Source organism: Onychostoma macrolepis, chromosome 25 (assembly GCF_012432095.1).
Source record: "Onychostoma macrolepis isolate SWU-2019 chromosome 25, ASM1243209v1, whole genome shotgun sequence".
Classification (NCBI taxonomy): domain Eukaryota; kingdom Metazoa; phylum Chordata; class Actinopteri; order Cypriniformes; family Cyprinidae; genus Onychostoma; species Onychostoma macrolepis.
The window spans coordinates 8982946-9006714 of NC_081179.1; the positions used below are offsets into that span (position 1 = coordinate 8982946).

The 23769-nt window shown below is 37.4% G+C and overlaps 1 long non-coding RNA gene across 5 annotated transcripts; it reads left to right on the forward strand.

Moving 5' to 3' along the window:
• Window positions 1–18652: 18652 nt before the first annotated feature.
• On the forward strand, window positions 18653–22722 carry LOC131534588 (uncharacterized). Of its 5 annotated transcripts, none has more exons than XR_009269380.1 (4): window positions 18653–20399; window positions 20900–21147; window positions 21226–21353; window positions 22030–22722. It is a non-coding gene; the product is annotated as an uncharacterized LOC131534588 (long non-coding RNA). The 5 variants fall into 5 exon arrangements; XR_009269379.1 differs by having other exon boundaries at window positions 18653–19972; window positions 20102–20399; window positions 20900–21353; XR_009269381.1 differs by having other exon boundaries at window positions 18653–19582; window positions 19724–20399; window positions 20900–21353.
• The last annotated feature ends 1047 nt before the right edge of the window (window positions 22723–23769 follow it).

Below are 23769 nucleotides of genomic sequence, written 5' to 3' on the forward strand. Positions count from 1 at the left end.
ATGTGATGTTTTCTATTAACAGTAAAGTTGGAAATATTCCTCTTTAACTTTTCCATACATTGTTGTTTAAAAAATAAAATGCGATTTCATGGTTGATACAAGGTAATAGCTGGAGGGAAAAGGAAAGAGATATAAATTAAACATTTATATGTGGAATCTTGTTTCATTTGACATCACACAGCATTATTAACTCATAACTTTGTCTTTTTACTTATCTTCAAACAACCTGATCTTGCTTGTAATTAAACTTGAGATATAGAAGTAATGTGTATAGTAAGGTATATATACATGTTAATGCATGCAAAACTTTTTATTAGTATTTGTACATTTAATGCATGTATTTTGACATTTGTAGGGGAACAAGTTGGTCTGGTGGGGAGTGGCTAGAAACGGGAGAGTTTTTGTCTGTGTGAGTGTATTTGTATTTTGTCTGTTTTGCTTTATGTACAGTAGTTTCTGCATATTTGTTAAGGTCTCCCATGAAAACTAGATGGTTCACCTTAAGGGGTTTATCCTTAATGAACTAACAGAAAAAGTGAGCAAAATTAATCATCTTTTTAAATTAAAACAAAAGTGCATTACTACAGGTGTGGGGGAAGACCTTAAAGGAACACTCCACTTTTTTTGGAAATGGGCTCATTCTCCAACTCCCCCAGAGTTAATAAGTTGAGTTTTACCGTTTTTGAATCCATTCAGCCGATCTCTGGATCTGGCGATAGCACTTTTAGCATAGCTTAGCATAGATCATTGAATCCGATTAGACCAGTAGCATCGCATTCAAAAATGACCAAAGAGTTTCGATATTTGTCCTATTTAAAACTTGACTCTTCTGTAGTTATATCGTGTACTAAGACCGGCGGAAAATGAAAAGTTGCGATTTTCTAGGCTGATATGATTAGGAACTATACTCTCATTCCGGCGTAATAATCAAGGAACTTTGCTACCATACCAAAAAATAAATAAATATTGGCATCCCTGCATTTCTTTCAGATAATAAATGCACTACTTCTCCCTGAAACTTGTTGCAATTACAAATTGTTTGCGTTGGAACAACACAAAAAAGCCAATCTGAGACATTCTACACAGATCTCCAAAAATGGACTGGACAAAATTATTGACAGCTTTTCAGAACCTTCAGAAATAATTGTATTTCAATGAAATAGTCACACTGCAGGACGCATAATGCCAAGTAGGGGAAAATATCCCCTTGATAAGAAAGTTTGATTATTATATGTGAACCTGGATCACAAAACCAGTCTTAAGTCGCTGGGGTATATTTGTAGTAATAGCCAACAATACACTGTATGGGTCAAAATGATAAATTTTTCTTTTATGCCAAAAATCATTAGGATATTAATAAAGATCATGTTCCATGAAGATATTTAGTGAATTTCTTACCGTAAATATATAAAAACTTAATTTTTGATCAGTAATATGCATTGCTAAGGACTTAATTTGGACAACTTTAAAGGTGATTTTCTCAATATTTAGATTTTTTTTGCACCCTCAGATTCCAGATTTTCAAATAGTTGTATCTCAGCCAAATATTGTCCGATCCTAACAAACCATACATCAATAGACAGATCATTTATTCAGCTTTCAGATGATGTATAAATCACTTATGACTGGTTTTGTGGTCCAAGGTCACATATTGCACCTGTGATTCTGTCATAATGCATACCTCTGTTTTTTATGAATTCAGAATTCCCAACTATCGCTTATGTTTGCTGTGTGTTTGTTGTGGTAGATAATTTAGGACTGTGATGTGTTAAGGCTAAGATGTGATTATTTAAGGGTTTTACCACTGAAATAAAAACAGTACATTAAATGACATTCTTGCAAAATCCAATTTTCATCTGCCTTCAAAGCTGATAGTTAAATTGTACTTTTTAAATTTGTGTTGATATAAAAGATATAAAATAATAATAATAATGCCTTTCTGACCTTGCACTGGCATGATCACTTAATCACAAATGGTACCACTGAATGTATCCTGACAGAAATTGCACATACCATGACAATTGCTTCATCCTTGATGGATGCAATGCTGTGGTTCATCTTATGACCAACCACCCATTCCTCTCGCTTCTCATCAAATCTCTGAAGCTTCTTCTTGAGTCGCTGCTTCAGAGGCTTCTCCTTTTTACAATTCAAGCAGATCTTCTGTGCGCAAAATAAAATACCCTGACAAAAGGGACAAATCTTTTTTGTAGACCCCCCTGGCATTGCGAGAGGTAGAGATAGATAGATAGATAGATAGATAGATATAGATAAATAGATATATAGATAGATGGATAGATAGATAGATAGAGATAGATGGATAGAGATAGAGGTTGGCTCTTAAAAGTGCCTTTGGGTTCGTTAAATCAGGTGTATCAATGTTCGGACAGGTGACTCGTTTGACAGGATCTGCAAGATTTTCCTGTATGAAAGTTAAAAGGCATGTAACATGCGTCTGGGGTTCCTCATCCCAGATTTAAAGGAAACTTTATGTGCAGTAACTTTAGGCAAAGTTATATTGTTATTACTGACACATTACAGTGAAGTTGTGGGTGAACCATGATGATCGAGAGAAAATGTCATCGTCTAGAGCTCACACAATAATGCAGTGCTCCATGCTAAGTTACTCTTCAGCTGATATAACTTAAACTACACTTAGCTTTTAATAGTAATCATTACTAGTATGATTCTTATTATTTATTTTTTTGTTAATTTAGTTGTTTATGTCATATTCTTTGTTTTTGTAGGTCCCCCTGTAATGGTTCTTTTGATTTCTCCCAACTTCACTTTATATCTACACCTGTTAATTATACACACACTCTGAGGAAGGCTGAAGGCCCAAATGCATCAGTGTGCAGTGTTTCAGTTATGTTTCTATTAATAGTGATGATGGACAAGAAGTGAATAAAGGCTTTTTAACTTTTTTGGACCGGAAGAAGTGCCTTGGATTTCGTTATATTAATAGAATTAGCTCTCTGCTCTGCTATGTGGAGATTGTTAGCGGTGGAAGGCAGATGGCACGGGAGTGTCACTTAGCCTAACCCTGCATTTTGCCAAAACTATTTAAACCCCAGTTACAATTAGGTACTGGAGATCGTTCAATATTAACCATTTCCTCACTTAACCTGTGTTCAGTGAGGGCTTTGCATTTGTAATTGTACTCAGTCTTTGATGAAAGCTAATCTTCAGCTTTTTTTCTACAACAGTAAGGCAGGCGGAGGATCATGGGTAATGCTGACAGAAATGCCAAATGTAATCTTTTTCCACATTTTTATCAGAGAATAAGGCAGAAAATATATTTTATAAGTTCTATACTGTAATAAATGTGTGTGTCCCTAATTAACGCAGTCTCGTATATTTGTATAAATCTTTTGAAGAAAAATTATGAAATTATGAATTATGATACGACGGAAACTGTATTTACGGTGATCACAGTTTAATAAAAACATTGTACATTAGGCCTGTTAATTGTAATGATTTAATTTCCACGGTCATTCAAAGCGAGCAAAGAACACAACGGAGCTTTTAGAAACTCCGAATCATAAACCATTGCGTCGCAAAATGATTCACTGTTTCGAAGCGCTCCAGTCGAAATGATTCACTGTTTCGAAGCGCTCCAGTCGGATCGCGTATCACGAATCATTTGATTCAGATCGGGACTTCAAAGCGTGTATCGCGAATCATTTGATTCAGATCAGATATGTGTGTATATTTGACTACAAGGAACCACTGACGATGGTTTATAATAGCGAGTAGCTTACAGAATATAAAGCAATAAAAACAAGGATAAAATCTCCTGATTAAATGTTGAGTAATAGTGCTTGAATATTAAGAAAAGAAAAGAATAACAAATCAGAAAAAAAAATACAGCGTCTGTGGTGCCCAGTGGCAAAAAGAAAAACGTGGTGGAGGGCACGAAATAAATTTCCTATTGAAATACATTAGATGAAAGTCGTGCTGCCTGACACGAAAAAAGAGGGAAATTCGTGTCCATGAACACGAATCAATAGATTAAATTTCGTGACTATATCACAAACTGCCGTGAGACTGGGTTGAATCGTGACCTATTTTTCAATTAAATTAAATTCTATTTTTAGCAGATTTCATTGAGGGATTTGACAGTGTGATACAAAGATTAAGTATTTCAAGTGTAGGCTGTTATACACGCACAGTTTTTTTTTTCTTTTGCCATTTTTTGGGGGTTTCTAGCTTTTAGACTAGTCGGATACAAAACTTACGTTTAAACGGCAGTCAAATTAGTCGTAGCGCACATCCCTAGTCTCTGTGGAGTCTGTCTCTCAACAGTTAGATGACACACAAGACACTGAGCAATGCTAGAGTCCCATCCATTCGGCCTATTACTCTCTAAGTTGGAAACATTTTTTCAAGCTGGTGTGTGAACACTAAGGTGGACCCAGTTCTCTGCCACTTGTCCTTCTTTTTTACAGTTCAACTGGATCAAGGCAAGGCAGCCAGTACAAACAAGGGTTATGCCTTGGCTATTTCAGCATTTCATGAAGGGCCAATGACCAGCTATTAGGCCGACTTCCTTTTAATAAGTAAGTTTCCAAAGGGAGTTTACCTGTGTCCAGACCATACTCTGCGGGCACCGAGTTCGGACTTGCCTCTTGTATTGAACTCTCTCACTAAGTCCCAGTATAGGCCAATTGTGAAAACAGATTGAAATATGTCTCTCTAAATGGATTTCTCTTGGCTCTCTGCTCTGCTATGTGGAGATTGTTAGCGGTGGAAGGCAGATGGCACGGGAGTGTCACTTAGCCTAACCCTGCATTTTGCCAAAACTATTTAAACCCCAGTTACAATTAGGTACTGGAGATCGTTCAATATTAACCATTTCCTCACTTAACCTGTGTTCAGTGAGGGCTTTGCGTACTATGTAATTGTACTCAGTCTTTGATGAAAGCTAATCTTCAGCTTTTTTTCTACAACAGTAAGGCCAGGCAAGGATTTCCGCTGTCTAAACAGCATTTGTCAATGAGTAGTCAATGTTATTTCTTATACCTATGCTGAAAGGGGTTTCGGTTCCTACAGGAATACGATCCCACTGCACTAAAAGGATTTCTGTGGGAGATATTTGTGTGGCAACTTCATGGTCTACTACATCATGTACACTATTGCGATTATATAATTGATGTAACCCGTGCAGCACCTGTAGCACTGCAGTTCTGATGTCTGTTGCCCAGCGAGATTTAAATCTAATTCTTCCGTTCCTCGCGACCCTTTTGGTAAAGGTCATCGAGACCGTAGTGACGGTCAGAGTGAGATCGAAATAGATCGTAAGTTATGAATATAACTATGGATCTATGAGACCGAAGGATGACCGTCACTATCCTTGTCGCTCAGAACACTAGGCGTTCAAGGTAAGAAAATGAGCCGGAAGTTCATCCCGCTTTTTATAGTGCGGGAAGTTATTTTTGTGAACGCATATTGCTGGTTATTGCCTTTCATTCACTTAAGTTAATAATGTTTGTGGTCACAGTTTCATTCGCGGATCCTTTATGGGAGATATGACTGACTAATATTGATTAGCCTAGGATAGGATTCCTAAAGATTTCGTACCTACAGCACACATTACAGACACTGATGCACAAACGCTGCAAAATTGTTGAGTCCTCGGTAATCCTCGACAGTTGGTTGAACCGGCTCATTCGGTTCTTTTTGAGTTGGACGTGCTACTTCGGCTGTGCGTCTTGCGTCAACCCGGAACTAAAGTTAGAACCTAACATCACTAGTTTGTATTCAGTTTGTATCTTATCTTGTTAGCCGTGTGTGCTATATATAGCCAGTATGTATATGTGGTGGAAAACTGAGGTATTAGAGATTTAGCATGACTACGCCACCCTGGGTCTAGCCCCGGGACCTATAATGAATAGAATTTAGTTTTAGGCAACACAGGTCAGCTCACGATAAATTGGCAGGAGACGTAGATACAAAAACATAGTTATTACAATCTAAGAGAAGGGTTTGTTACAAAAACAGAGGGAAGAAGAGTAATTGCTGAGCACAACAGTTCACATATAACAGACTCAATTCAACACTTCACAAAATACAACTATGGATGACCCAGTTCGTCAAGGAACTCCAAGGATCAAGGTACAGGAGCCGAGGTTTGGCAATAGGGCACAATCGGCCTACACAGCAAGACACCCTCCACTTATATCTGTGACGCACGCACGCACTCACGACCACTCCAGCCAGTACTCGTGAAAGATGATGATAATAATAATAATAATAATAATAAAAATAAAGTTACAACACAAAACTCAGCCAAAGAGCACAAACGTCAGCAAACTCACCTCATCAACATGGCAATACAACAATGAAGAACACTTACAAAATAAACTAAAGTAAAAGTACAACAACAAAAGGTAATGGAGCAAAATGAGACCAAAGTCAGATTAAATGCTCACAACAAGCAAACGCGGTTCACAAAGGGAAAAAGCTTAGAAATTAAGAAACACGCACACGCACACACTGAGGCTTCAACAACCACAACAAAATGAAATACAAAACGAATTTAACCAAAACAAAGCAACAGCGTCTCCAGATGCCTTGTTGCGTGACTTCAACAGGAGTCGCACTTCCTTGTTCATCCAAGGCTTCTGATTTGGATATGTGGTGATCTGTTTCTGGGTTGTAACACTGTCAATGGTGATATTGATATGATCCAATACAGAGGAGGTGTAAGAGTCAATGTCTGTGTGAGCGCCACTGGTGGCTTGAGAAGCAAACATACTCCAGTCTGTGTGTAGAAACCTTTCCTGGAGTGTGGAATCTGCCCCGCAGGCCACACCTTGATGGTCTTCACTGATGGCTTCACACGGTTGATGAGGGGTGCATATTTGGGGGTGAGGAACAAAGAAAGGTGATCTGACTGTCCCAGGTGGGGGAGGGGTTCGCAACGTAAGCTCCAGCCATGTTTGTGTAAACATGGTCTAAGGTTTTGTTTCCTCTGGTGTGACAGGAAACATGCTGGTGAAACTTGGGTAGCACTGACTTTAAGTTTGAGTGATTAAAGTCACCTGCAACAATAAAAGCCGCTTCCGGGTGATCAGTCTGTTGTTTACTGATGGCTGCGTGAAGTTCTTTCATAGCAAGCTTGGCATCAGCATCCGGGGGAATATAGGCTGCAGTTATAATGGTGGAATTGAACTCCCGTTACAGTTCAAAAGTTTCTTGCTGTGTGTGATGCTGAGTCGAATCTCCTCCATTTTGTTCACTAGCGACCATACATTGGCAAGGAAAATGCTGGGTAAAGAGAGCCGGTGCGGTGTTAGCCTTAGCTTAGCTCTTAGTCCTCCGCGCTTCCCCCGCCTTTGTTTACGATCTCGACGCCGCCTGCGAGCACTTCCGCCCGGCCGGGTAGGGTGCATAGCCTCGGGTGTCCTAGCGATCTCAGGAAGGAGTCGAAGATTGTCCATAAAAGTGTCGGAAATTCGCAAACCGATATCCAAAAGCTCACAACGGGTGTACGATGTAAAGGCACAACTGTTCTGCATGAACAGGCCTGAGATGAGTAAGAAAAATACCGCAAAATTGCAAAATCTGGAGAGACCCAGAGCCTCGCGATGTACTCGCGCCGCCATCTTGGGTATAACATGCCACTCTATAAGAGAGTACACCAATAAGAGCTTCAGTGTACCACTAATGCTGCCTTCACGTGCTATCGGAAGTGTCCTATTTCCCACTTATGATGTTGTGATTACGAGCTTGTCGTATTCAAGTGCTTTATTGTCGGATAGAATCAAATGTAGCATCCCATTGGTTGACAATCATATAAACATTCACCGCGCTATACATGCAGTTCGCTGACAATTCTGGAATTTCGGTCGAATAAATTCTTATTTCACTGCTTATAAAACATACAATATGCTTCGCATGATCGTTCATACCTAGCCTATAAATACACTACTTCAGCAACAAGACAAAGGGATGTAGTTGTTGTGAGAACAGCATTGACAGCAGCAATGGTTGTCACCTCCACCATCTTTAAAATTTATGAACCGCCCAACTCGGGTATTGAAGTGTCGCGCCCCGCAGTTCGAAGAATGAAACAAAGACTTGGAGTTTTGATTCTAGAAAAATTAGATTTTATTCGGCCGATATAAAACCGAAGCTCTCTCTTCAGAAAAGCTTCTCGACTGTTCTTTGTCTCTGGTTTATATACAAGCCATTTAAGGCGGATTCTAAGGTTAAGTCACATGCATACATTTCACTTGTGTATGTAACTCTATCTGTCCCAGAGGAGAAGAGACCCTCTAGAATTTGTTATGGGGAGAAAGCCCCTCCTCATTTCTTCCAGATGTGCTTTGCCACGCACGCACTTTGACACAAAGGCCTTCAGAATATATTGGAAGATTCAACAGATACCTTATAAGCAAAATTCACCTTGATTATGTCTAAATAATTCTGATTAATATCCATAAAAATCTTCTACATTCCTCCCTTTGAGACTTCATTAAGTCTCACAATTTGTTACATCTACCCAGAGTGCTACTTCATAATTCAGTCCTTTCAGCTAACACTATCTAGTGACTAAGTAAGTCACGCAGGTTTACCATCAACGACTAAATGATGCGGCAGCACTCTGGAAGAAAATCAGAACCAAACATCTCTCCACTTTTAATTAGAAGAGAGTAAAAGATTCTGTCTCCTTTCCCCTTTATAGTAAAATACAATGTTAAAAGCATGAGCGTGCGATTGGTTCAGCGCTTGCCTGTGGTTGTCTCAGTTATGTATATCAAAACATAAAAACACATTCAAAACATAATACATCGAATATTCCAAGAAACAATAGTTCAGATCTCCTTCTGGCGCAGTATTACTTGGTATAAAAGTATAGCATTGATCCCCAAACACAACACAGACTCCTCCTTTTCAGCTAACAAATAGTCTAAAGCTATTCTGTTTTGCCATGTCATTCGCTTGTTGCATCCAATTGTTCTCCTAAAAGTGATAAGGCGTTATCAGTGTAATTAATAAATCTCTGCTGGTTGTAATATATATAATTGATCCATTCTGTATTTTTATTTTGCGCAATCTAAATGAATATTGATTCAAATCCTGATTTAACTTCATCTCTTACCTTAAATTCATAAGGTATCCCTCTTGGTTGACCAATAGCATCTATATAAACTGCAGGGTCTTTTCATAGGCCCTTCTCGATCTAGATTTCTCTTCTTTTGTTTCTCCTTCTTCTAAAGAGATGTGATTCATTTTATGTGTCAACATAACCCTAGTGCATAATCCTGACCATTTTCTGGTACTGTTGTCAAAAGGCCATATTCTAATCCACACATCCACCATGTCTACTAATGGAATATCAATGTCATCAAATATAGGTGTTGGGCCTTCTTTTACCACTAAATAGTCAACTGTGCATCGCGGTATTTGCCATATTTTGCTACACTTTCCTTTAAATCTTCCTCGTCAACATTTCCCTTTTCTCATAACATTCAAATTCCTGATCTGCCATTAATTGTATTCTTCCTTGCGGCTTTTGGATTTTTGTTTCTTGTATAATAGGCCATTTACGGGTACGTTCACATTGCAATTCAGTAGCTTCTCTGTAGATCGTTGTGGATTGGAGAAACTGGCACCAATATGGGCAAAGATGCCATTTTTGGGTACAGTTTCTAAAGACATTTATCGCTTTACCTCTTTCAATAAAACATTTACCTCCCATTTTTAATACATCTAACCCCATTGCATTAGACAGTCCTGGACATGTCTTCAACCATTCATCATGAAATATTTTGCAACTAGAACTGTGTATAGGTATTGGTACAATATATAAAGTCGGTCTCGCTTCAAGGCAAACTATGCAGTTTTCCCATTCTTCTTTTTCGCTGTGTAATTTACCCATTTATACCAACTATTATCTTCTGCCTTTTCCCATAATATATCTGAATTGCTTTTAATAGTGATGTTATGATTGTCATCTGCAATGTGTCTATTTTGTCTAGATATTTTTTCCTCCTCTATTTGTGCTTGTTCATTTTGGATTAAGTTGAAGTCACTGTTAGATTTATTTGAGGGCTGAAAAGTTAATTCTTGGGAAGTCTGGTTGCTGTTGGTTCTCGTTTGCATTTGCAATTGAAAGGAAGTCTGGTTGCCGTTGTCTTCAGCTCGAGCTTGTAGAATGACAATATGCATTAGGCATGTGATGATCATCAGATATCTTTCCACTTCCTCTTTTCCATTTGTTGGCTCCCAAGTATTCTGATCGTCTCGTTAGCTGTCCCATCACTCATTCCATCTTCACCAGGGTGACTCTTTGCGAATCGTTGCAATGGTCTTTCCCTCGTTGGCAAGGGAGGGTCGTTACTAGAACGCCCTTCATCCCTCACTTCATGCTGTGTGGGGTTGTTGAAGCTGGTTGGCGTATTTTTAAGGTGAGAGATGTGGACCCAGGTGTCACTTTGCAACTATTTTGCTGATCAATGCAAGATTCTTCCTTGAGGCCATAACTGCACACTCGCTGGTTCTTACTGGTGGGGCAAACCATTCCTGGGCCTTGATATAACTGCTGTCACCTGTAAATGGAAACTTTCAGAGTTTTTGTTAGTGATATCAAGCATGCACATTTGCTCATCCGGATAGTTATCCTTCTTGGTGTGACCTGTGGAAGTGTCATGTGGGTTGAGGGCTGTCCTGGCCCCATTTTTGCGCTCTCAGAACTCCATTGCTGTTAATAAAATGAGTATACTATTTTCTATAATATGATAAAGAATTTGTTTTTACTCAGTTATCTGCATCCTTACAATTTTTCAATTCATTTCAAATTTATTCTTAACAATTTACTAATTCAGTTATCTCTTTGTTTTATAAACTTAGTTCCACTATATCACTAGATAATTTCCTAGGCCTATCTTGTTCAGTAGCGTTGGCCTTTTGACCTGAAAACACTCAACCCACTTTATGTTAACAGTTAGAAAGGCAATATTTTATCCTTTTGAGACAGAATCAGCTCCATCATGTTATGCTGAAAAGAAAGTTAGATGTGGGGTGGACAGAGCAAGCTTGCTTGCTTTGTCTTCCCATGTAATGCGCTGCAAGTGTGGCACTGTTTTTCTTTCTGCCACAACAATAACCTAGGTACTGACCAGGAAACTTAACCGAATTCATCCATGGTCTTTATTTTACTGGGCGTTATTTGCCCTGTGGGCCCACATACTGTATTCAAATCTGCATACAGCTATTTGGCAAAATAATTGATTTATTTCAGTGTCTCGTCAGACACCTTCTTTCACTCCATACAACACCATCATTCATACTTTTCACACCCTTTCACACCCCTTTTGGCCAAAAACATACTTTGTCTTGAGATTTCAGCTGATTGTGAACTGAATGGTTTTAGTTGTGGAATGCTACGGATTCGAATATAACATGAAGTTTTTGTTACACTCTACTGAGCGTAGACCTGGTAGCATTCAACATAGTGTCTAAATGTCATTATGCAACTGGACAACGTCAGTCACTATAAGGTTTGCTTTAACACTGCAGTATAAACCTCCTTTTTCTTTTCTCAAACAAAATCTAATAGATTAATTGGTTTAGATTATTTGTTTTAGGCATTGTGCAGTTGAGAGAGTCAATTGTAATTTCTCAAATGCCACTTGTTTGTCTAATTTAAAGTTTAGTCATAATTTTTTGTTATTGCTCATGAGCTACTTTTGAGATGATGCTTAGAGATCTCTGCATAATTTAGGATCCATGGCCATCAATATTTCTATCTTGTTATCCTCAGTTACGGCAGCATATGCGATTTTGGATCTTTGGCGTAATTTTTTTATGCTTTTAGGCAATCCAGCCCCAGAAAATTACCATTAAACAAAATGGAGTGACCAATATTTTTATTTTATCAGCCATATATATTTTTCTATTAGACATCTTGTCTACTTTTTTTTTCTTTCCCAAAGAATTCAGCATTGTTGTCAATAATTCAGTTGTGCATTTTTCCCTCGTTGGTTAATGAAATAGCCCTCACTATGCCAAATCCAGCTCGATTTTTTCCTAAATTGTTGAGTCAAGCACCCACTTCTGTCTGTCAAAATTTCTTATTTCTTAAGACATAAGGCTGGACTGGTACCTATTGAAAAGCAGATTCAGAATGTTAGTTAAAACACAGAATTCAAAGAACTGCTGTGAGACCAGTGAATAATCAAGATTAATAAAGTTAATAAAATGATTAACAAATTTTGAAACAGTCTCTAAAGTGATCAAATAAATGTGCTTCACCTGTGCACACAATGGGAAGGGATGGAAGTGCTTCTGGTTAGATCATCAGTTTGTTGAAGCTGTTTAGCTGTTGCACTGGGTTGTCAGTCTGTGATGGCACTCAAAGGCCTGATGTTGTGGTGTATGATCTCCGTTGTTTCTCTGCCTCTCCTCAGTCTGGCTTTTGATTGTTCTTGCCAGAGTTTTGCATTTCAGGATGTTCTCTTCACACTCAGGAAAAGTCTCAAGTGAAAGATTCACCTTTTCCTGCTTTAAGTCAGCTCTTCTCCATGCAGAAGTGTTCACTCCTCTTTTCGGCGGGTAGCTGAAAATCCATCAGCCCCTCCCTTCTTCTCTCTACAGCTGTCTTTGCTTCTTCGCCACTTTGTTAGACAGACTCCATTGCTTTGTCAAGGCACTGATCCAGAAGCCATCTGAAATCTTAACACTCAGAGACTGCATTATTCAAATTGCACCTTTGTAAACTGTGAGCAAATTGTCTCTGAGCAATCAGCTCTTCATCTAATTTTCACTTTTCAACCATCTCTTTCTATGGCCCCTTAATAAAAAGGTAAAAATAAGTAAATAAATAAAATAAATAAAAAAAAGGTAATCTGGTTAAAAACAGCAGTTCCCTTATTCTTTTTTAGTAAAGCAAGTTCTTCATTGCAGGAAAATAGCAAGCAGTTTTTTCTTTGCAAAATGCAGAAAGCAGCAGTAATCTACCTTTATTATGTATTATAATCAAAAAAAAATCCTTTCTGTTACAACAGTATGTATGGCAAACTAAAGACATCAATCATAATTTTTCTTCTATATTTGCATGGTTTAAAATAATCCAGTAATGGTGAATGAATTTTCCCAACCAACATAAAATAATTCCTTTTATTTAATTTAATTATTTAATCAACAAATTCCATTATTATTTTTAAATATCCTAACGCTTTTGATTCAAAAGTTCTATGAACTTGGTCACCCAATCTTGCTCTCATTCAACATTTCACTACACAAGTTATATTTGGTTAGCTCAAACCCAAATCTCTAATTCAGTAATGGATTAACCTTCATACTGTCTCCCAGGGACAACAAGATACAAATTTTGGAAGTCTTCAGTTATAAGCACGTGTAATATTTTTATTCATCTATTAATTTTTTATAATAATGTTGCCACTATTTTTCAATTAATTTTTTATTCTTCATTTTATGACCTTTTTATTATATCTGATGCATGTACACTTTCTATATGCTTTTTCTTTATTTTATGATCACATAGTATTCATAATATCTTTAATAATGATTTTTATTTATTCATTTCTTAATTATCTCTCGTCTCTATCGTTTTATTTAGTGCGCACTTATTATTTTTAATGTTCTTTATTGAACTTCCTCACTTAATATCTCTTCTGCACAGCGCTGCTCTCAGAAATTTTTCTCTTCCTCTTGCTTTTTCTCACACAGACACCCAACATAGGATCTTGTCACACATCTGGATTCAATCTCTATTGACCCTATTTCCCTAGCAACATGCACCTCTAAGTCCCTCTTGAGTGTGACACGAGCTGCGGCCGTTCTCCATTTAGAAAAAGGCACACTTCTCTCCCCAAACCCAATCGGAACTTATGTGTTTTCTCTTAACTCTCAGTCTTTCACACACACATGCATTCAGACACGGACACAGTTTCAAACATTCTCCAAAACAAAACAACAAAACAAAGCTTTTTCTCTCGAGTTTCCACCTGCTCCAAAATACTGGTTCTGGTACTGTAACCTCTCTGTATTCTCTTTTCGCAGTAAAAGAACAAGATTCTGTCAGGAATTTTTACCTACCCAAGCAGTCCCCTGTGACCTTACAATATTTTTTGTCTTTTTTAATTTAATCAGGGCGGTATCGTAGGTCTTGCACGCTCTCTATACTATATCTACTTCACGTCTATCTCCGTCTCTTCAGGCCCAGCCCAAATAAACACAGACCATTGCTAGCAATGTATTTTTGCCTGCATCATCTCAGTTCAGTTTAAGTTACTCATCAAGACCTCAAACAATAAACCAGATAATGCATGCAGTTATTTTTCTGGAATAAAAACTCCTCTTTTTTAAATCTTCTCATCTTTAAATTTAGTATTTTGGAAGAGCAAAATTTAAGTGACCTTACCACCAAGAACAGATTTAGCAAACAACACAATCTTATATAAGCAAAAAATGCTTACCTGATTAAAAAAGGTGGCCACCTTTACGTGCTGTTTGAAATCTGCTCCAAGCGGTAGTACACTTTGTGGCTCTTTTCCAGATCCTGTTCGTGATGCCAAATGAAGTGTCGCGCCCCGCAGTTCGAAGAATGAAACAAAGACTTGGAGTTTTGATTCTAGAAAAATTAGATTTTATTCGGCCGATATAAAACCGAAGCTCTCTCTTCAGAAAAGCTTCTCGACTGTTCTTTGTCTCTGGTTTATATACAAGCCATTTAAGGCGGATTCTAAGGTTAAGTCATATGCATACATTTCACTTGTGTATGTAACTCTATCTGTCCCAGAGGAGAAGAGACCCTCTAGAATTTGTTATGGGGGAGAAAGCCCCCTCCTCATTTCTTCCAGATGTGCTTTGCCACATACGCACTTTGACACAAAGGCCTTCAGAATATATTGGAAGATTCAACAGATACCTTATAAGCAAAATTCACCTTGATTATGTCTAAATAATTCTGATTAATATCCATAAAAATCTTCTACAGTATCAAAAGTATTTCCGAATTTCCCAGTAGTAAATGCGACTTGAGAGGCCGTTCACGTCCAATTTCCGATTAGGAAACTCATATTTACGATAATTCCGATAGCACGTGAAGGCAGCATAACAACACAGCCAACATTATCCATCATACCTGGATGGCGACTAAATATGACGCAGAAAGCAAGGGGGCGTGACTCATAACCCCATGCTACCCCACCCACGAATTTATAGATCCGCTCACTGTCCGATGATAGGACAATCAATGAGCAACCAGCCAATCAAATTTAAACAGGAAGAGCTTCACTAATCCACACACACATATATACCGTGGGTACGGAAAGTATTCAGACCCCCTTAAATTTTTCACTCTTTGTTATATTGGAGCTATTTGCTAAAATCATTTAAGTTCATTTTTTTCCTCATTAATGTACACACAGCACCCCATATTGACAGAAAAACACAGAATTGTTGACATTTTGCAGATTTATTAAAAAGAAAACTGAAATATCACATGGTCCTAAGTATTCAGACACTTTGCTCAGTATTTAGTAGAAGCACCCTTTTGATCTAATACAGCCATGAGTCTTTTGGGAAAGATGTAACAAGTTTTCACACCTGGATTTGGGGATCCTCTGCCATTCCTCCTTGCAGATCCTCTCCAGTTCTGTCAGATTGGATGGTAAACATTGGTGGACAGCCATTTTAGGTCTCTCCAGAGATGCTCAATTGGGTTTAAGTCAGGGCTCTGGCTGGGCCATTCAAGAACAGTCACGGAGTTGTTGTGAAGCCACTCCTTCATTATTTTAGCTGTGTGCTTAGGGTCATTGAGTGCGTTTACATGGACCCTCTTAATGCGATTATAATGAGATTTTGGAGATATTGCGATTATGCTTTACCTCATGTAAACGCAATACTTGATCTAAATAATACGATTAAGCTCATAATCGCAGCAAGCATAATCGTATTAACATAGGTGGCGTCGCCGATTTTAATCGGAATATACAAGCATGTAAACACCTTAATCGCAGTATTGCCGCTCTGACCAAAGTGCGCATGCGCTTGTGACATATATGAATAACGTGATACGCACCTGTAATAATACGGAGATTAGAAACGATGGAGGGGAAGAAAGCATCGCATTCTGAGGAAAACACAACAAGCTGCCAGCAGTCTCTGTCCAACATGATCTCACAGAATTCCGTGCAATGTTCACGGACGTAATTAACCCCGAATCTGTGGTGGCATCACGGAATCGCCGAAAATTCCGTGATGGGCTCACAGAAAAAATTCCGTGATGGGCTCACAGAAGTGATACCAATGTAAGTCAGTGACAGGCATCAGCCGTGCTCCTGATGCCTTCTGTAAGCCCATCACGGAATTTTCGGCGATTCCGTGATGCCACCACAGATTCGGAGGTTAAGTCCGTGAACATTACACGAATTCTGTGAGATCAGGTTGCTCTGTTCCTTACCCTCATCCAGAAAGGACGAACAGAACGCGACGGCAGCGTATAGGCAAACAAATTCCATCATATTTCTATCATTGCGCCGAAAAAGCGTGGAATACAGCGATACAAAATCATTATGCATTAGACGTAAATAGAATAAAACGGCGACCAGTAACACTGCTCTTTCTGAGTCCATCATTTGTGCTGTCCAGTGGGGTATGTGAATAATGGCAGTGAAAAAATTAACCACAATTCTTAGCGAATAATAAGAATAATGGAAATTGCATGTAAACGGGAGTAAGAGCTTTGCTCTTGACATGTAAACATCAAAATGCGATTAAGTCCTTACTCTGATTATTGGAAATAATCGCAATATTCGTGCGCATGTAAACGCAGTCATTGTCTTGTTGGAAGATAAACCTTCGGCCCAGTCTGAGGTCCTGAGCACACTGGAGAAGGTTTTCGTCCAGGATATCCCTGTACTTGGCCGCATTCATCTTTCCCTTGATTGCAACCAGTCGTCGTGTCCCTGCAGCTGAAAAACACCCCCACAGCATGATGTTGCCACCACCATGCTTCACTGTTGGGACTGTATTGGACAGGTGATGAGCAGTGCCTTGTTTTCTCCGCACATACCGCTTAGAATTAAGGCCAAAAAGTTCTATCTTGGTCTCATCAGACCAGAGAATCTTATTCAGGTGTTTTTTAGCAAACTCCATGCGGGCTTTCATGTGTCTTGCACTGAGGAGAGGCTTCCGTCGGGCCACTCTGCCATAAAGCCCCGACTGGTGGAGGGCTGCAGTGATGGTTGACTTTCTACAACTTTCTCCCATCTCCCGACTGCATCTCTGGAGCTCAGCCACAGTGATCTTTGGGTTCTTCTTTACCTCTCTCACCAAGGCTCTTCTCCCCCGATAGCTCAGTTTGGCCAGACGGCCAGCTCTAGGAAGGGTTCTGGTCGTCCCAAACGTCTTCAATTTAAGGATTATGGAGGCCACTGTGCTCTTAGGAACCTTAAGTGCAGCAGAAATTTTTTGTAACCTTGGCCAGATCTGTGCCTTGCCACAATTCTGTCTCTGAGCTCTTCAGGCAGTTCCTTTGCCCTCATGATTCTCATTTGCTCTGACATGCACTGTGAGCTGTAAGGTCTTATATAGACAGGTGTGTGGCTTTCCTAATCAAGTCCAATCAGTATAATCAAACACAGCTGGACTCAAATGAAGGTGTAGAACCATCTCAAGGATGACCAGAAGAAATGGACAGTACCTGAGTTAAATATATGAGTGTCACAGCAAAGGGTCTGAATACTTAGGACCATGTGATATTTCAGTTTTTCTTTTTAATAAATCTGCAAAATGTCAACAATTCTGTGTTTTTCTGTCAATATGGGGTGCTGTGTGTACATTAATGAGGGGCAAAAATGAACTTAAATGATTTTAGCAAATGGCTGCAATATAACAAAGAGTGAAAAATTTAAGGGGTCTGAATACTTTCCGTACCACTGTATATATATATATATATATATATATATATATATATACACATACACACACACACACACACACACACACACACTGTACAACCCTAGTGGTTCTTTGTGAGTTGTTGAATGAAATGGTTGGTTTTTGGCTTATTGTTTGTTCTAATTTTTCCATTAAATACATGCACACAGATCCTTGCCTCTGCCTGTTTTCCCCAGCTTCTCCACAATGTTACAGTTTTTGACTGGCATGTCTCTTTGACTAGTGCATCTTTGAGCCTATATTTAGTAAAATACTTAAATACTGTTAAAATCAGAGACTAAGACTTTTACTCAAGTTGTTTTGGAATTGGTTACTTGTAACTTGTAGTGGAGTAAGGTATCTGTACTTTTACTCAAGTATGGTTTTCTGGTACTCTTTACACCTCTGGAATTGGAGTCGTCATATATAAATGCAGAAGGAAATGAGCAGGTAGTACAAGAACTACTGAGTAAATGATAAATCATCCAGTGAGCCTAGTATAGTTATGATGCTTAAATACAAAATATAAATTAAACACAATTTAGAATTGTGTTTAATTTACATCATGTACTTCATTTCCATAAATAATTATGCAGCTTATTATGTTATACAGTGTCTTCATCAAACCAGGATTATTTTGCTGATTCTAGTGAGTACTTTGTTTTAAATGTTTTTTTTTTTTTTTTTTTTTTTATGTTATTTTTGTATACTTAGTTTTGCAAATGTATTATGACCACAGGTGTCTTGTCTAAATATTGAAGGTTTAGTTATATTTACTGTACAACTCACAGGTAAATATATTTATACTTACAGTATAGGTCATTTTATATTCATTTTTCAGCATCTAAAGAAATCATTGAACCAGCTTCGTGAAGGTTATGTAGTTGTTCAGACAACTTGAACCCCAAAACAACAAACTCCCTCAATTATTGTATTCTGTCATTGACTGTAGGTTAATTTATATGCTTATTGTTATTTCTTATTTTTCAATAATCATTAAAACATATTTTATTGGTGGATTGGTGAAAAAAAGACAAGTGCTTTTGTTCTAAAACAACACAGATTCACCAGTTACACTTTTTCAATAAATCACAATCATTCCTTCAATTTTTTTATTACACAATATTTCACTCTTATAAGAAATCCAGTAATATTTGACCAGTAATATATAATCTTAACATGTCTGCCTCCATTTGCTGACTCATTCATGTAAAATAAATCTCTGTATTTGTCAAATCCCTGAAGAGTGGAGTATTCATATAAAACTTATATATTGCATATTACACTTTGCTATTAATAATTACTGTGTATTTTTTCAATTACCTGAATCCCTCTGCCCCAACAGAGTATTTCTGAGATTTAAATAAAATTGTGATGACCACTGTACATTCCTATGCTTTAAAGGTGAAACAGAAAAAAAACAAAAAAAACAAAACATGACTCATGACTCTGAGGTGGTTCCAGGAAATACAACATACAACTTGTTTGACTTGTTACAAACTTTGTTACCTGGCACATTTACTGAATATGTCTGCAGAGAAGGACATGATTTTACTATCTTTGAGAACAACATGAAGTTTTTAGTTTTCCTGTGTGTGCTGTCATTTCCAACAGATGTTTTTACAGGTTGGATTTCATAGGATTTGTTTCTGAATCAGTTGCAGTACAGGTTGTTGTGTTTTTTCATTTGTACACATGTTAATTTTAAACATGTACAAAATATTATTGTTTCAATTTTATTGTAGGATCTCAACATGCTGACTGTTTGATTGTAAATGAAAATGACTTTTCTTGTTACTGTTTCTCACAGGTTCTCACTCCTTGTGGTTCCTTGCTACTTACATTGAAGGAGAAACACCATTTCCTACATTTAGTGTCTTATATATATTGGATGACATTGCAGTTGGATACTATGATTCAGAGACAAACAGCTACATTCCAAGGGGAAATACTACAAATGAAGACGAGGAGGTTGATCTCATAAGTTATAACATAAGGGAATATTTGGAACCTTTTATTTTTGGGAGACTAGCAAGAAGGTTTGAGAACAAAACAAAAGGTAAAGCAAGCATAAACTGAGGCATGCAATGTTGTATCTTGTTTCTTAAATCAAAATAAATAAAAGTTAAGTTGTAATAAAGCCATAAACAAACTGAAATGTTAAATATTTTTGTTGGTTTTTGTTCAGAGTCAGACTTAAGACCAGAGTCGGATCTTTTACTGATCCTGAGTCACGAGGACAGTGGGGCATAAAATAAGATGAGACTGTCCTCCTCCGAAAAACGACCCCATAGGTCGTTTGTGCAAGCAGCGTATTACGACCTATTATTACGTTTTTAAATCAAGCGCCCTCTAGCAGCCTTAGAAATTACGACAGTCTCGTTTGTCTGGTGTGTCGTCATCAAATGACCTTTGACTGTCGTTACCATCGTTACTAATTAAAAAAGGAGGAGTGACCCAACAATTCACCATACGTCGTTGTCCAGGTATGTTCATCATTTTATTTTATGGTTTGTTTTTTAAGGTACCGTTCTGATTGTCTGCAATTAATGTGTAAGCAAGTGCAGTTTGACGTTTTCTTTACAAATCAGTTGTGAATGCCTCTGAACTAATGTAATCACAGGGCTGTTAAATGCCCAGTGGCCACAACACTTTTTACCATAGTAACTGTCGTTTTACTGTGGTATTTGTAGTTAAAACACAGTAAACACAATACTTACCATGGTTTTACCACAGTAACGTAGTTTTAATGTGGTATTTGTAGTTAAACACACGGTATCCACAACACTTACCTTGTTTTACCACTGTAACTGTGTTTTTACTGTGTACTATTTGTAGTTAAAGCACAATAACACAACATTTACCCTGTTTTTACCAGAGTAACGTAGTTTTAATGTGGTATTTGTAGTTAATCACATAACTTGCCATGCCTTTAATACTTTTATGTAAAAAAAAAAATGTAATTCAATATTTTTTTGTCTTGCAGTTTCTTCAGATCACATACATCTCCATCTCCTACAACAACCTTTAGTGACCAGCAGCTGTTTAACAGCTCTCTCTCTCTCTCTCTCTCTCTCTCTCAGCTTTTCCTTGCCTATTTTTCTGAACTGTTATTCATAATTCATTTACACATTTTTGCTCTCTTTCTTCCTTTCTCATTTTTATCATGGCATATTTTCAAAGCTCAGAATTGAATTTTGATCGGTTATGTCAAAAAGCTGCTAATATTAACAGGTAACTAGTACTGGAAGCTCAGTGCTGAACCTGAAGAAGCTGCCAAAGGTTCAACATTTTCTGTTTTCTTTGTTTCAGCTAAAAAGGAAGACCAAAGGAAGGCCTGTCGAACTCTTGTCTTGTCTTGTTTGTGGAGAGGGATGAATTTGGCCATCTTGTGTGTTTATGGAGAAGACCAAAAGCTGCAAAGGCAAACATTTCCAATGGTACGTCTGTCCTGGTCTTAACCCTTTGACTGAACTTTACGGCAGTTACATTTTGCACAGCATTTGATGTTTCTTAAACTTTGGTTTACATATCCCACGGCCCCATCAGGAAGAGCCCTCAACAAAGTCTTACGTCAAGTAGTAATAATTCATACAATTTCAGCAAATTCATATGATATATATATTCATACAAAGTTCTAGGACTTTTACTCCTGCTGATATTGGCCTTTGTCTCAACTCTCGTGCAGATTGTGCCCATTGTAAGTAGTCAGAGTGTTTGTATCATAAAGTTTATATTAAGTCAATTGTATTCTTTATTAATCTTTACAAATTGGCGCAGTCTCTTCCCGTTCCAACAGTACATGATATCTGTCCACATCTCACAGTCTGCCTTTTTATTGAACACATCTGTCTAAGCAAGAGTCTGGAAATGCTAGTTTAACTTGTCACGTGACAAATCAGATCTTAAATTAATTTGGCCAAATCAGATCACTTAAAGCTGTTCACACCAAGAACATTAACTATATTGAGAACCATTTAGCATCCACACCAACAGACAATAACATTCTATTTATTATAAGCACGCTCTATAGTTGTGTTGTTGTCTGCCATTTGTTGTTGTCAATATTTTAATTGTTCATCATGTGATTAAATTCTCTTTCTTTCTGTGTTGCAGGATTTCTCACATACTACTCCATCAGCTCTCCACAATATCAGCCGTTTCAAAAGCTTCCACATCTCTGTCTCTCTCTCTGCTCTCACATCTGTTCTCAGTCCTTCACTACCAGCTTCCAGTCTTAGCATGTCTGCGTGTATTAATTTTTCCTCTACAGTCAACACTCCCATCTCTACTGTGAGCACTTCTGTCGCTATCACTATGACTTTTATAATTATAAAATTATAATTATCAACCATTTTAATTTGTCTTGCATATAGTCACAATAGAAGAAACAATGATTACAGGAGATACATTTTTAGCCTATTTGTTCATTAAAGGGAAAACAATAACGTCTTTTCAATTGGAGGCTCAACTTCCAGTTTGTAAAATATTATTTGGCATCTTATAACATTTTTCTGTAAACAAACTCTCTTTTTCTTTTTGAATATTAGACAGTTTTTTTTTTAAGGGGTCTCCAATTGCATACTTTTTAGTTACATGTTTGTTTCATGTACCCATTAATTACTTTATCAATCAGTCATTGATTTAGGTTGTTATATTTCACTGTAATTGATTAAGTTTTTGCAGATACATTTTCATAATCAACTACTTTTTTTTTCTGGGTTTTTTGTTTTTTTTCATAGTGACACTAACTAGAGAGAGAATGTTGTTCTGGGCACTATGTTTGCCTTGGAAAAGTTTGACATATCAATAAACACTGAGAAATGACTACAAAGTGTGCGATTCATATTTTTATTATTATTATTCCTATTGTTCAACTGGCACATCTAAGATTGGCAAGATTGTAGGGTCCATTTCCAGGGAATACAGAGGTGATTAATTGTATAACTTTAATACACTATAAATACACTGTAAATGTTACAGAAGCAAAATTGATGTTGTTTGAATAATTATGAGAGTTGTAGTTTTTTTGTAAGCAAATGAAAGTATAGGCAAACCTTTGAGTTTAAATATTGTATATTAATTAATGTTAGTGTAAACAATGTATACAATGGAAACCATTACACCCTTGTTTAAAAAATAATAAGAATTAATAAAAAATCACTGTAATCAACAAGTCTATTGCTGAATTAGGTTAACCACACGATGCAATCTGTTGTTGCAGTTTTATATTGAGTGGAGACAAATAAATCTTTATCTTGTTATCGGTCCATTCACCACAAGAACCCGGAAGATGACCATATATGGACAAGTAAGTGTGACGCCTCTGCTCAACTGGGTTGCCATTGGCTTTGAACTTCTCTTGGCGCTCGCAGAACTCACTGTGATTGGACTATCTTTTAACCCAAATTAAAAAACGCTTAATGTTGCAAAGTACGTTTTGCTGTTATTAATGCGTCAGTAATACCTTCAGTTAACAATTAAGTGTTGCTGTTTCGTGAGAAATCACCTCTTTACCGAGATCGTAACCCTAACCCTAAGCATAACTTCATTGAACTACAAATAGTTTTTTTTGCGTTCAATGGATAGAATGGCAGAGGCTTATGGGTAATGTAGTTTAAAATGTTTAATAATGAATTGGGGAAAAATACAATCTTTTTTGAACAAAGGTGTATCTAAACATGTTCATTGTGCAACCATCTATGACATATTTAAGAGACAGGCTGAAATTTGGTATTTAACAAAGAGCACTTTTTTAAACACCTTTATACCACCTTTCTGTATATGTTTGAAAACTGTCCAACATTATTTAGTAAACATAGCACAAGTAGTTGTCTTGCCAATTTTCTGTTTGAT